The following is a 16,266-nucleotide window of genomic DNA, read 5'->3' as shown; positions in this document are numbered from 1 at the left end:
CTTCGAATTTATCAGGTACATTGGCTTTGAAATCAATGTAACTGTTTGTATATATAACTTCTCCCCCCTTTAGATTAGAATTCTCCTGAATTCTTTTATTTAGATTTATTTTAATATATTTAGTTTTGTTCTCCAAATGACAATTATTAATATTGTTGTTAAAATTAGAAAGAAGTTACACCCGTATATGATTTTGTTATGAATTTTCAAATTAGACATATTTTTGAAATTTATTTTATTCTCTTCAACTATTTGTGCGAATGTAAGTTTTTCTGTAAAATTCTTTATATTGTCATATTGCAATCTCATAATATTTCCTTCGAATCTTTCAATCCAATTAGAGTAATAATAATCATTAATTTTTATTGAACAATTGTTAAATTGGATTGCGTAATTTCCGTTCAAAACAGTGTCATTTATGTTACATGTTTTGTTTACAAATAAATTGAATGCATTTTTAACTAGGACTGTTTTTTCGTCTAGTGTTATAATTTCTAATTCTTTACTTGATATTAATTTACAATTTTTCCTTATTATACAATGAGTGCTGGGTTTTAGTTGTCTGAAATGTTTATTTTCTTCAAATTTCTATTCCATCTATTTCTGATTCTATTTCTTGTTGATTCTTATTTGGTACTGATATAATTTTTCTTATTTTTATTTGTATGAATGATTTTGGAATTTTAATGCTTAATATTAAATAGGTGTTATTAAAAATTGCGATTCCTAGCTGTAAATATTTTAATTTATTGAAATCAATGTTATAATTGGTAATTTCCTGATTTGTTAGAATATTTGGGTGAACTAGACCATATTTGGCTGCGACTACATTGTCTTGAATTTGTTCTATTTTACTTTTTATTAACTGAATTTTTGTCATCTGTTGTAAGTACATATGTTGTTGATTTTCTTCGTCTGTGAATTTATTTATACTATTAAGTCCTTTTTCAATTTCTTTCCTATCATCTTGTACAATATTTCTTATTTGTTTCATTGCCAAATTAAAATGTTCATTTATGTGTATTTGTTGATTGAACATTTCGTCCGTTTGTGTTAAATGTTTTTGAATTGTCTGTTTGTCGTCATCGTCCATTGTGCCAAATGTCCATTTAGCTACAGTACCTATTGCGTTTACAAGTCCTCTCTTATGTCTTTTTTCTATTTATATTAATGTCATTAACTTATTTCTCGCTTCTAATAATTCTGTTTGTAATACATTTTTGTTAATTGTCTTTACTTGTATAATATTTTCTGTCATTTCATTAATAATATCTTCTATTTGTTTAACGTCAATTATATGGAGTACTATATCACTGTCCTTAACTATGTCTTGGTCTCTTATTTGTATGTCAAGAAATCCTGTTTGGTCCGTTAGTTCCGTTAAAATTATCGTGGTGTCCTATGTCCTATCCATGTAAGCACTAATATCATAGTTAGTATCTGCAAATTTTAATGGTCTTTTAATGTTGTTAGGATGAATGTTTTCTAATTTTTCCTTCCTATACTTTGGTTGTTCTTTATGCCTAACCGCTTTTTAGTTATTTATGAATTATTCTGTTCTTTCTTCTTTATAGTCTTCCCTGGTTTTATTTAGATTGCTTATAATTTTATGCTTCTTCGCTTCTAAATTGCTTTTTATTATTTCCGGATCTATTTTATTGTCATGTACTGTGTTTGGCGTACATTTTATTGTTGAATGGAATCTATCATTGTAATTTCGTATGGCTTTCTGTATTAAGTGTTTAATTGATAAACCTTTTTCTAATTTATATAAAATTCTAAACTTTTCCGCGATAGTGTTGTGAAACCTTTCAATATCGGCATTGCCAGTATGGCTATTAGGTTTTGTTAAATGAAGCTCTACATTTTCAGTATCCAAAAATTCTCTTATTCTCGCGGCCTTAAATTCGTTATCTGCAATTATTTTCCTTGGTTTCCCTAATTTAGCAAAATGTTCTTCTAACTGTTCAACAATGGTAATATGATTTCTATCATTCAAGTGGCACGCTGCTCCGAACTTTGAGAATTTATCTATAACTGATAAAAAATGGTTTCCCTTCATGACATACGTATCTATGTGTATAATTTCATTTTCCTTTACTGGTGTTTCTGAGAAACTTAATTTTTGTTTTGTGGGTTTCCTATCGTACTTGACTTCTTGGCAAATATCACATTGACTTAGAACCAAGTGAACCAATTCCAGTAACTTAGGGTAATAGATTTTATTTTTTATTTGATTGTATGTTTCTAAAATACCGGAATGTAAACTTTCTCTAACATGGTAAAAGGAGATTTGTTTTATGGCTTCAACCTCTGTTTCAATGTCTTGTGCTCTTTTTGTACACTTAGTGAATTGAAGTTTGTTGTCATTCGAATACATACTAATCAGTTTTTCTTGTACTATGTTATAGCTGTGGTCGGTTAGTTCCGAAAATATTCCAATTTTTCCTTTCAAAATATATCTTCTGAAAATTTCTCCCATTTGTTCAAAATCACATTCTGCTATAAAAATTATCCTTTTTCCGTGTATCTCTCTAAACTCTTCTGTTTTATTATTTGTAAGTATAATCTGAGTTCTATACTTTTTCACTATCACTTCCTTAATCGCAAAATTATCACCCAAATTCTCCTCTGCTGAATGTACTGTTGCCATGCTTACGTTGTCTTCCTCCCCATCGAGCGAAATTAGGTTTATGCTATAGGAACTGTCACCATCTTCATATTTCAAAATAATATCTTCACTTTTTTCTATTCTACTGAGAAAATCCGCTACTTTGTTCTCTCTACCTTTTATATAGACTACTTCGAAATCGTATTCTCCTAGTTTGAGTATCCATCGTTGGTGTCTTGGCGATATATCCTTTCCTTTGTATTTTGTGCATAAAAACTTAATGGGTTGATGATCAGTAAGAATTTTAAATTTCTTACCATACAAATATGGTCTCAGGTAATTTACACTCCACAAAATTGCTAAAAATTCTTTATCTGTTGCTGAATAATTTCGTTCGTGATTGTTTAATGTTCGGGATGCGAAGCAAACGGGTGTCCTTCTTGTGAAAGGACAGCGCCAATTGCATAATTGGATGCATCCGTAGTTAATGTGAACTGTCTATCAAAATTGGGATACCTTAATATTGGATGAGAACTAATCAGTTGTTTTAACTTTTCAAATGCTTCGACATAGGTAGGGTCTTTTGAATTCACTTTTACGCCTTTTTTTTTAATATTTTGTCATCGGTTGGGCCACTTTGGCGTAGTCTTTTACAAACTTCCTATAGTATCCTGTAAGACCCCGAGAGCTTTTGATCTGTTTTTCTGTTCTTTGTATATCTAATTCTTGAATTACTTTTATTTTATTTGGATTGGGCTTTAGTCCTTCACTTGTCAAAATATGACCTAGAAATTCGGTTTCCTTCTTCATAAAATTACACTTGTCTATTTGTATTTTTAAATTTGCGTCCTCTAATACTTTGAAAATATCTGTTATTGCTTTTACATGTTCTTTTAGAGAAGTACTAAATATTAGGATGTCGTCCAGATAAACAACGCATGTTCTGTTAATGAATTCGCGTAATGTTTCGTTCATAAGTCGTTGGAATGTCGCTGGGGCATTTTTCAGCCCAAACGGCATTCATATAGTCCGTGGGGTGTAACAAAAGCCGTCTTGTCCCTGTCTTTTTCTTCTATTAAAATTTTATGATATCCCTTAGCTAGATCTAGGGTTGTGAAGTATTGTGCTTTTCCTAGCTTGTCCAGAATTGAGTCGATGTTTGGTAGTGGAAATTTATCATCTATTGTTATTTCATTTAATTTCCTGTAATCCACTACTATCCTGTACTTTTTTTCTCCTGAATTACCTAACTTCTTTGGTACAACTATTAATGGGCTCGCCTATCGAGAGCAGCTCTTCCTAATTATTCCCTGCTCCTCCATTTCTTTAATTTGTCGTCTAACCTCTACTTCGTGTTGTGGTGGATACCGATATAGTTTAGCGTTTATCTGTGCATCCGTTGTTGTTTTGATTTCGTGTTTAATTTCCATTGTACTGGTCAGCTTGTCGCCTTCCTTAAAAAATAATTTCTTGAATCTATTCAATATGTCCTTTACTTCTCTATATTCTTCTGTATTCAAATGGTTCAATTGAATTCTGTCCCAGTCAAAGTCTGATCCTTCCAGTGTGTAAACTTTGATGTTTTTATATGGGTTTACTGTAAAATTTGTTATTCTATTATTGAAGGATATGTGACCATCCTCTAGATTTATTACTGTTTTAAAGCAGTTCATTAAATCAATGCCTATGATAAATTTGTATTTTCGTCCTTTCAACTTTGTCGCTTTCCACCTGATTTTCGCATTTTCATTTACGTTAAATTCTTTAGGTGCGTCTGTTAACACTTCATATCTTATTATATCCTTTCCATTTATTGTACTGATTTCAATTGGTTATGTAAGTAATATTTTCTTAAATTCTTTCATATCATTGTCTATTAAACTTATGTTTGCACCGGTATCTAAAGGACTATGAATAAGTTCGTGCGGTTTTACAACAGATGGCGTAACTTGATTATTATTCCATCGATCCACATTTCCAAACATTCATTGGCGAGCTACTGTCGTAAGGCACAAACGTCAGTATAAGTTTTTTATTTGAAGCGTAAACAACAATATTTTTACCACACTTGAAAATGTCGAATTTCGTGCCAAATAATGTGTTTTTGCGGGGAATTCTTCTTCATTATTTTAATATGAAGAAAAAAGCAGCCGAAAGTCATCGTATCTTGGTGGAAGTTTATGGTGAGCATGCTCTATCTGAGCGAACGTGCCAGAAGTGGTTTGCACGCTTTAAAAGTGGTGATTTTGGCTTGGAAGACGAAGAACGCGAGGGTGCGCCGCCAAAGTTCATGGATACCGAATTGGAGGAATTGCTCGATCAAGATCCGGCTCAAACGCAAGAAGAGGTTGCAAAAACTTTGGGAGTTGATCAATCAACCATTTCCAAACGTTTAAAAGCCATGGGAATGATCCGAAAGGTAGGCCATTGGGTGCCGTATGAATTGAAGCCAAGAGACGTTGAACGCCGTTTTATGGCATGCGAACAACTGCTTCAACGGCACAAAAGAAAGGGTTTTTTGCATCGAATTGTGACTGGCGATGAAAAGTGAATATTGTTCTTCCTTCTTAATATTTTCATCTTGTATAGTTGATAGCAAGTACTCAATACTGCTGAAGAAACTGTTTACCGTTACTTCTCCTGTACCGGTAAAAGTTGGCAAGTGATTTATTGTTTTCAAAATGTTGTCTCTTCTACTGTTGTCTGGTATATGGTGTTGTTCCAGGTTTTGCGGTTGTTGCTGTAACTGGTGTGTTTGTTGTTGTAGGTCTAAGTATGCTTGGCGTAAGCGTTCTAATTGTTGATCCTTTCTGGCCAGTTCTTCGGCCACGCTGACGGATGCAATGTGTTGTAAATATTCACTGCACTAAAAAAATATTTTTTTATTTTTTGTTTTATTTTAGTGGTGTTTAAGTAGCATAAGTGTTCACTGCACTATTTTTATTTTTTTTATTTTAGTGGCGTTCAAGTAGCATAAATGTTCACTGCACTATTTTTGTTTTTATTTTAGTGGTGTTCAAGTAGCATAAATGTTCACTGCACTATTTTTATTTTTTTTTATATTTTAGTTAACGTATTCATCGTATCACTGGATCCTTTTTATCTCGTCAGGATCCTACCGACTACGCCATTTACGTTTTAGCCGTTAACTCGCGTTAAAAAAAAACTAATTTTGTTTTCGTTTATTTCGTTATTTATTAAACTCCGCAACCACTCCGATGAACGGGAGGAACAAGACTGACTAAGACTAATTTCACAAATCTTTTTATCAACTACCAATATGTTTTTTTGTATAAGTGTTAATATTATTTAGTATTGCATTTACGGTTTGGGAACGGAAGTGCAACATATACATATTTAATTATTTCACTTAAGGTTCATATGTGTACATATTTGCTTACTTGCTAAAAATTGCTGATTTTGTTTTAATAAAAAATTGTTTATTATCTGGAAATTTTATGAATTGCGACATGTGCCGGAAATTGATATTTGGTTACTGCTATTGTCAATTTTATTTAAAAATTCTTCGAATTTATCAGGTACATTGGCTTTGAAATCAATGTAACTGTTTGTATATATAACTCGCGCATGAGCATACAGTAAGTTGCAGAAAATTACATAAGTAGCTTATAAAAAAGTTCTGCGTCGGACATTTCTGTACTAGAAGTAAATTTCCAAACAATTATTTTATGTTCTCTGATAGTAGGTAAATAGTTAATTAGTATATTATTTACGTATGTAGTTCTTGAATTGATAAAAAGTGCACAAAACATATGCACATATCTGCAAAGTTAGAAACTTATTCTGAAATCAGAGTATTTGAAGGTGCCTGTACAATTTCAAGGTTACTGTACATACAATGCTGTGCCTATGAATGCGCGCTGGATTTCTTGAGAAGTTTTACCGTTTTATTTTGAGCTGTGGCTAGTGAGCATACATACACACAGCATATGCATATGCGCATATGTATATAAATTCACAAAATTTATATTTGCATATGCCATCTTCCTGTTTGCTTGGTATTGAAGAGTTTTCTATAGAGGATTTTGATTCAGTTGAAGGGAATTCAACAAATTTTACAGACACCACCAGACAGACAGACATAACGAGATACATATGTATGGAGGTCGCGCTCCCCGGGGATCGGGCGACTAAGCTGGGCTCTAAGCTACCGTGGGGGTCGGCAGGTTGCGGATAGCCGGACGGCCTGTAGTAGCAGGTTAGTTGCGAATAAGTTCTAACAAATAAGCAGCCCCCGACAATGAGCGGCAGAAACGGAGGAAGCGGTCTAAAAGCTAGCTAATCCGAAGAGGTTTCTGTGACAAAGGCGAAACGACACCGCCTTTAATAAAATAAGTGTCCCCCTCACCATGCAAAGGCATGCAAAGGCATGGTGAAATTACAAAAATCCAGAAGCGACTGACTCATATTGGGCGGCTCCCTGGTCAGCGTCTGTCCCCCATGTTAGGGGCGGCTGCTAATTTAATATGATCTACATTAAGACCGAGCCCAGTAAGGTCTTAATTACGATATACTGGAAAATGTTTGGAACATACTGCCACGAGCTGACGGCTGCACTATTCTGTTTCTTTAGTAAGCAGAGTGAAATCTAGCTGAAATGGTATTCAGGTTAATGGTGCAGCCGCCTCCACCCCGTTAAAACTATGGCAAATCTCTAAGAACGCTCCATATCCCGTCGCCATTAAGTGTCGGCGTAGGTCTAGATGTAACATTCCTAGTTAGCACTGATTCGGCTCTGAACTTGGGCTCTCATAAGGAGCCTTCGTCAACCCTCGCATGGCCTCCCTGCTTGCAAAGATAACCATGGAATCATGAATAAGTGACTACGCACCGGGATAGGGATAACGGCTTACGAGTTGGGGTCCAACAACCATGAATTCTAGCAACCAAAATATAAATATAAATATCCTAGAAGAAGCTAAAAGAGCAACAATCAATCCATCATTGGATTTGCCAAAGGAGACTGCACACGACAGTAACAGCAGTGGGGAGCTGGTAAAAAACCCCTTTCAAAGGAGCTCGAGATTGGCTCATTCGCCTCCGTTGATTGGAAGAACCCGATCTGCGTCACCATGCATGCAGTACAGCAGTGTCGCAAAGGAGGCCACAACAGAAGAGCTCAACCGCAGCATCAGTGCCAAAATTAAAGAGCTAACGGAGATGATGGAACTCCCAAAGCGTAACATTAACCAGCCAATGCGTGATCTGGTTTCGAGCATTTCTGAGCTCCATAAGAAGCTAGAAAGGTCGATTCTGACTTCTAGAATAAGGATGCTAAAAGGGTCAAAAAGTGTGGTTCTCGAAGCAAAAAATAAATGCACACAAACATCGCCTCTTATAAAGCGCGTCACGGATGGTACGCCAAAGAGATGTATAGACACAGTCGCTGCACGGAAAAGCCCGGCAAAAAAGAGCAAAAGTGACCGCGATGGAACACTGAAGGCAACGCCGGTATCAACAAAAGAGCAAACCAGCTCCGAAGGATGGAACACGGTAATAAATAAGAAAAACCGTAAAGGAAACAATAAAAGTCCAAAAATAGACGGGAAGCAAAAAGACGAAGCAAACACGAGGGGAAATCGCAGGCGACAGAGACCGCCCCGTAAAGACGCGATCGTTGTGAAAAGCGTTGGCAATGTCTCATACGCTGACATCCTGAAACGTGTGAAAACAGAGCCATGTTTACAGGAGCTTAACTCGAAAGTATACGGTGTTAAGAAAACTGCAAATGGGGACTTGCTACTGGTGCTTGAGCGATCTTCTGATCCAAACACCCAGAAGATCAACGAAGCAGTTAAAGCTGCCTTAGGAGATGTAGTGGAAGTAAGGGCACTAACTGAACTACGCCAAATCGAAATTCGTGATCTCGACGAAATCACGACGAAAGCCGAAGTCCATGAAGCTATAACTAGCCAATTCAGGGAACTAAATGTGCCTTTGTCTGCAGTTGCTAACTTGCGAAAAGCTTATGGTGGGACGCAAACGGCGACCCTTAAAGTTACACCAGAGATCGCCACTAAGCTTACAGCAGCAGGCAAAATACGGATTGGCCTAGTTATCTGCCGTATTAGAGAAAAACTTGACCCGAAAAGGTGCTTCAAGTGCATGGAGTACGGGCATGTCGCAGCGAGATGCAAAAGTACGGACGACTTCACCAAGTCCTGCTTTAAATGCGGCAGTAAAGACCACCAGGCGAAGAGTTGTACCCAAACAGCAAGCTGCTTAATTTGCAAAAAGAAGCAAATAAGCGACACCGCACACGCGATGACTAGCAACAAGTGCCCTTTATATCAAAGAGCACTCAAAGAAATGCGACATAAATGAGGTTTCTCCAACTGAATTTAAATCACTGCGAGAAGGCCCAAAGCCTGCTCGAACAGTCTGTACGAGAGCACAAAATAGATATTGCAATACTCAGCGAACCCTATAAATACGGAAATGGGAATGATTGGGTGTCCGACACAACAGGCAAATCGGCTATATGGAATTGTGGAATGATTAGGTCACGAATGACAAACATAAACGAAACACGTGGCTATGTACGAGCCCGAGTTGGTAAGCTGTTTGTTTACAGCTGCTATCTTCCACCTAGCTTAACCCTAGCGGAAGCCATACACGCACTGGAAGAACTTGCACATGACATTAAACATCATAGTCCGGTCATTGTAGCTGGCGACTTTAACGCTTGGGCACTGAACTGGGGATGCCCTCGAACCACCCCTAGAGGTAAAGCCCTTTTAGAAGCGTTCGCTATGCTTGACATAGCGCTTATGAATACCGGGAACCAGCAAACATTCCAAAGAGCAGGGAAAGGGTCAATAATCGACCTGACATTTGTTAGCTCTAGCCTTGTGAGTAGTACGAGATGGTCCCTTAGCCAGTACTACACTGGTAGTGATCACTTTGCAATACTTTGCGTTATAGGCAAACATGATAGGCCGAAGTCATGTAACTCGCACGAGGTCAGATACCGGGTTGGAACACTGGACCCGGAAGTGTTCGAAATAATGATGGCAAATTTTACACCTACTGGAAATGCGGCTGAAAAAGCTAACCAAGTCATGAGGCAACTCACTAAAGCATGTGATGCAGCTATGAGTAAAACAAGGCCTAATAAAAACCACAGAGAGCCCGTTTACTGGTGGACGGAAGAAATCTCTGCAGCACGCGAAGAATGCAATAGAGCAAGAAGAGCATATCAGCGGTCGAGAGGTACGACCAGCTTTGAAAGGAACAGACTCCTATTTAAACAAAGAAGGAAAACGCTAAAAAATGCAATTAAGAGCAGCAAACGCCAATGCTTCCAAAAACTATGCGAGGATGCTGACAGCAATCCATGGGGATTTGCATACCAGCTGGTGATGAAAAAAACAAAAGCCTTCAAAGCGCTTCCCACGACGTGCCCGGTTATTCTGCGCAATGTGGTCAAAACATTATTCCCCCAACAGCAAGGCATCGCAGCCAACGCTGCCAGCTGTATGGAGGACGATGGAAATCGATGCCTGGCCAACGCTGACGAAATTTTGCACATTTGCAAACAGATCAAAGGCAATAAGGCACCCGGGCCCGATGCGATCCCGAATGAAGCTCTTAAGTTGGCAATCCAAAAGCACTCAGAAATCTTTGTGAATGTTTACAACTCCTGCTTAGAAGAATGCACATTCCCGAAAGAGTGGAAACTGCAAAAGCTAGTGCTAATACCAAAAGGGTCTAAGCCGGCGGAAGATCCCTCAGGATACCGCCCACTATGCTTACTGGACACGGCAGGGAAAATACTAGAGAGGCTAATCGTAAATCGCCTGGAATCTTCCATCGATAGTGCCGGAGGGTTATCGCCGCACCAATATGGCTTCCGTAAAACACGCTCTACCACAGATGCTGTTATAGCGGTTAAGCGCATTGCTCGCAAAGCGATTGAAGGTTCTCGCTGGCTCTACGGAGATAAAGAGTATTGCCTAGTCACAACGTTAGATGTTAAAAATGCATTTAATACAGCGAACTGGGGCAAAATCCTAAATGCACTGGAGAATTTCCGAGTCCCAGCCTACATTCGGAAAATTGTTGCAAGCTACTTCACTAACAGAGTGCTGCAATACAAAACCGACGAAGGAATGAAAAGGTACAGAGTAACCGGAGGAGTACCACAGGGGTCAGTGTTGGGCCCACTCCTCTGGAATATAATGTACGATGGAGTTTTGCGTCTCCAACTACCTCCAGGATCCCAAATCATAGGGTTTGCTGATGACATTGCAATCGTAGTCGTTGCTAAATTCCTAAACCAGGCCGAATCGATTTGCAACCAAGCGGTCGAAATTACCAAGGATTGGCTGCGCATTAGTGGTTTAAGCCTTGCAAACCATAAAACAGAGGCAGTCCTCATCAGTAGCAGGAAAATAGTTGAAACAGCAAATCTCAGAGTAGGTGACCACGCACTAGAATCTAAGCTGTACATAAAATATCTTGGGGTAATGATTGACCACAGGTTAAGCTTTAAACAGCATCTAACATACGCCAGCGATAAAGCAGCGAAGGCTGTAACTGCATTGACACGTATTATGATGAATACGAGAGGACCTAAGCAGGCTTCTAGGAAGTTGCTTAGCAGTGTGGTATCGTCTATCCTGCTATATGCGGTACCAGCCTGGGTCGAAGCAACTAACTGCAGCACATACATGAAAGGCATTAAATCGGTATACCGGTTATGTGCCCTCAGGGTGTGCTGTGCATTCCGCACAGTATCGGAAGATGCTGTATTAGTCCTCGCGGGTATGCTACCAGTTAAGCTGACTGCACTAGAATTCGCCGAAATAAAAAAGCATCGAGCGGATCCGGCACAGCTGACTAACCGAAGGACTGAACGGGAGCGAAGCATCCGTACTTGGCAGGAGGAATGGAAGAACTCCATGAACGGACGATGGACATATCGATTGATCCCGAATATCACAAGATGGATAAATCGAAAGCATGGCCAGATAGATTTCTACCTGACCCAAGTACTTAGTGGGCATGGATGCTTTAAGGCTTATCTGCATAGATTTAAGCACGAAGATGACCCGTACTGCACCTTTTGCAACAGTCTAGTTGAAGATGCAGAACATGTTTTCTTTGTCTGCCCTCGTTTCGAGCTGGAAAGAGTAGAATTGAGTGATAGGGTGGGGAAGCCAATAATGGTTAGCAACCTAGTAGATATCATGCTTGACTCAGAAGAACATTGGTCCGCTGTCAGTAACATGGCAAGGATAGTAATTACCAAGCTGCGTCACAATGAACAACAGCGCAGATTCTTACGTAGAGGCAATAGGCCACACCCCCTCCCGTGAAGTAGTACCTAATAATATTTAACGGTATTAGGAATCACCAACTGCGTCACGCTGAACAGCAGCGCAGATTTTCAAGTAGAGGCAATAGGCCGCTCCCCTCCCAGAACTAATACTTAACGATAAGTAAATACCAAACTGCGATGTGCTGAACATCAGCGCAGATTTTCATGAAGAGGCAATAGGCCGCTCCCCCTCCCGTGAAGTATTACCTAACGGTCGTCCCGCGGGGGGGAAACGGAGCAGGGGTGGGGTTTTTAGTGGGTGAGTCGAAAGACAAGTCTCACACTTTTCGGCTTTCAATGCTTTTTGCCACCTCCAAAAAAAAAAAAAAAAAAAAAAAAAAAAAAAAAACAGACATAACATATGTATAGTATGTACATATATAATTTTGGATGATATGGAAAAATTCATATACAGTGAAACCTGACATTCACGGTTCCACAATTTTCGTCCGCTTATGGGGAGTGTCCGCTTATGGGGGTTGAAAAAAAACTCTAAGTTAAAATTACTATCCCACCTCTTTAAACAATTTTTTTATGTTTTTTTGTGGTACGTTCAGTTTTTTTCATATTTATTGAAAAATATATATGTATGTATGTACATTTTTATATTGGGAACAATGAATATATTTACACATTTGAATATACATATTTGATTGAACATGTTTATATTTTAGGCTTTAAAAATTCATATACCGTAGTCTGTCGTACATTTTCCTGTTTATGTTTCAGAAAAAGGTTTTCAAGATGACATTCTACAGTCTTGGCGTATTGGAATCCAGTAATATCGTCTCTAAGAAACTGTTTAATGCGACGCAGTTGTTCTAATGCTTCAGGATATGACTTGATCTGACATTCATCATGGGCACATACATGATTTAAGTCTTCGCTTTCTCCGTCAGATAATTCCTCAGTATTAATTTCGTCAATGTCAACGTCAATATTATTGTCTTCTGTATTAACAACTTCGTCGATTAACAAAAACTCTTCTGTATACTGACCTTGCTGATTTTCATTTAAAATCTTTATCAAAGCCGCTAGTGTCGATATGGGAATATCATCCTCTGCCTCGAAGTCAGAACATTCAAGCGGAGCTTTTTGAAACCCGGTTTTCGTAAAACTTTCTTAGTTGTTTCTGCCGTTATGTTGTCCCATGAACATTTAATAAAAAAACAGCCTCCAAAATGTCAAAAGTTTTTGAAAGTCTGTCCATTGGAATGTCTTCTAATTTTGTCAAAATATGTTTGATTATATGGCATCTGTAATGACACTTAAAATTTTGTATTATACCCTGATCGAGGGGCTGACAAACGGATGTTGAATTAGCAGGTAAAAAGATCAACTTTATGTTATCTAGTTTAATATTTATTTTTGTTTAAATTGCTGCACATCCTCGAAATTAACCTCGGAAGATTCCCCACATATTCTTTTGAAAGTCACATTAATTATGACGCCTACGCCATTTCTCCAACCATCCATTTGACGCAGAAAAATTTTGAATACCTAATCGGCCAACGATTTCTTTTGCTTTTTCCTTTAAAATAATACCCGATATTGGTATATTTTGGCTTCTGGCCTTAACGAACCATTCGAAACTCAAATGGTCAATTTTTGAGCCATCCGTGTTTAAGAACTTTTTCTTTTTGTTGACGTTATCTTCGCCCCTCCATATTCTTGTAATATCTTTTATTTCAACTATTGTCTGTCTACTATCTTTGTTGTCCGTGGATTAGAGTATCGCGTCCGCTTATGAGAGGTTTTTATTGTTTTCTTTACACATTTGTTCAGTGATATATTTTGCTTGTCAGTCACCGAGAGGTCCGCGTCCGCTTTCGAGAGGGATTAGAACAAAAAAAAAAAATGAGAAAAAGTGTCCGCGTCCGGTTATTAGAGTGTCCGGTTATTAGAGTGGAATTCGTTCTAAAAACACAACATAAAGCTTGGTTCCTCAGTTTTTGTGCGGTTATGAGGAGTGTCCGCTTATTGGAGGTGTCCGCAAGGGGAGGTTTCACTGTATATGTATATGTAGGTCATATTAAAAACCTACCTAACATTCTTTGCTTCTAATCACCAACAAATTCTTTTCGACTGCTGCTAAATTTACATAATTCAGCCCCTTACTGTTAAGTTTTGGTGAAAAATGTGTCTGTGGTGCTCAGTCTTCGCGAGACGAGTACCCCTCGAAATTCCATACGTTCCTGTCATTGAGACTTCTCTATACATTAACGTTCTCTGCTGAACAAGTTGTGTCATCAAAATCCTGTTTACGACAGGGGAGAATGTTGGATATACCATACCAATGTTGTTTCGTGAGTTGCTTGAAAAGGGCGAAATCGAGGTACATTTTGTAAATTCTGATGCAAATGCAGCAGATATAATGACTAAATTTTTAAAGAAATTGAAACATATCAATGGATGTAAATTGCTAAAGCTTACAATGTAATTAAAATGTACTCAAAAGTAGCAATATTATTATTACAGTTTTGTCGTAATGAACATATTAAAATACGGAAAATTTTGAAAAATGTAATTTATAAAATAACTGGGTTGAGAGGGAGAATTGTGGGAATCATAGCAAACCATGATTGTAAGAATCATATTTTGCCATGTACATTTTGTTCAATCGTTATTCTTAGTTTCCATATGTATAGTTAGTTGAAATAAAGCAACCGTAGCATTTACACGTGCGTTTCCTTTTTCCGGATATATAAAGGTAACATAACCTTACATTGGTTATGGGCCCAGATCACGTGGGCAATTGATTTTGCTTTTTTTTTGGGTAACGCGTTGATACGGAAAAATGAGTGCAATCGCAAATATTGAAAAACTTTCCCAGGACAATTACGCGACGTGGTCGGTACAGGTAAAAAGCTTGTTAGTAACATTAGATTTGTGGGAATATGTGGTTGGCGAAAAGCCGGACGAAGAGATTGCAAGGGCTTTCTGGGTAAAAAGTGAGCAGAAAGCATTGGCAACAATTACATTGTGCGTAAAATCTAGCGATTTAATACACGTAAAAAATTGTGTAACTTCAAAGGAAGCGTGGCGGGCCCTAAATTCAATTTATTGCACAGATAGTGCCGCGCGTAAGGTTGCTCTATTTAAAAAGTTAATACACTTCAAAATTTCCATTCAAGACAAGTTCGCAGGGCGTGTAAATGGGTTTCGTTCAATTGTTGAGGATCTTAGAGAAATAGGAATTGTGGTTCCAGACGATTTCATCTCAATTTTTCTTCTCTGTAGTCTCCCTGATGAGATGGAAAGTTTTGTAGTGGCTATTGAAAGCCGGGATACCTTGCCGAAATTCGATGCGTTGGTGTCAAAGGTTTTGGAAAGTGAAATACGCCAAAATGAAAAATGTTCAACTCCTGATGAAAAGGTGTTTTTGGCCAACTCCAAAAGGGTCGGTTCAAAGAGAAACGTAGAAGATAATCGATCAAAAATTGTGTGTTTTAAATGTGGCAAAAAGGGACATATACGTGCCCAGTGTAAAGTGTCAATGCCTAAAGAAAAAAGAAATGAAAAGAACGGTTTGTTTGCGTCGGTATTTATAATTATAATTCGCCTATATTTTTCACTTTATGCTTTCTTTTCGGTCTTCTTTGGCAAAAGTACAGTACAATATTAGGCAAAACACCACCTTGAGCAATAGTTACACCGGACAACAATTTATTCAATTCTTCACCGTTGCGGATGGCCAATTGTAAATGACGTGGGATGATTCTTGTCTTTTTGTTATCACGAGCAGCATTACTGGAGCACCGGCACCAACACGCTCAGCATAATTGCCTTTGCGCAACAAACGATGAATACGACCAACTGGAAATTGAAGACCAGCACGATTTGAACGGGACTTTGCCTTTCCCTTAACTTTACCACCTTTACCACTTCCTGACATTTTCACTGCTATAGATTGTTCACTACACGACAAAGCACTTAAATCTATGTGTTTACTGCGCTTGTGCACCATCGGGTTCTTCAGCAAAAATTGTGCACTTTGATTATCGCAATACATGTCCGTAGGTTCATTTACGTATCCGTCATACCCCATTTCACGCAACAACGCTCGAAGAAAAACAACATCTTTTGCTCCTTGACATAGAGCTATATTTGGCGGCGATACACATATGCCAACGTTTTTTCCAATCATTATAGCATTTCTGGAAGGCCGATTTCGGTATGGACTTCAGTTCCTTCTTCGAATTCTCTTTTATGACTTCAATTGTCTCAAAATGTTTTCCACGGAGCGGCAACTTGAGCTTGGGAAACAGGAAAAAGTCACATGGAGCCATATCAGGCGAATACGGTGCTTGCG

Source organism: Anastrepha ludens, chromosome X (genome assembly GCF_028408465.1).
Source record: "Anastrepha ludens isolate Willacy chromosome X, idAnaLude1.1, whole genome shotgun sequence".
Taxonomy (NCBI): domain Eukaryota; kingdom Metazoa; phylum Arthropoda; class Insecta; order Diptera; family Tephritidae; genus Anastrepha; species Anastrepha ludens.
Note: the sequence above shows the minus strand (reverse complement) of the source record.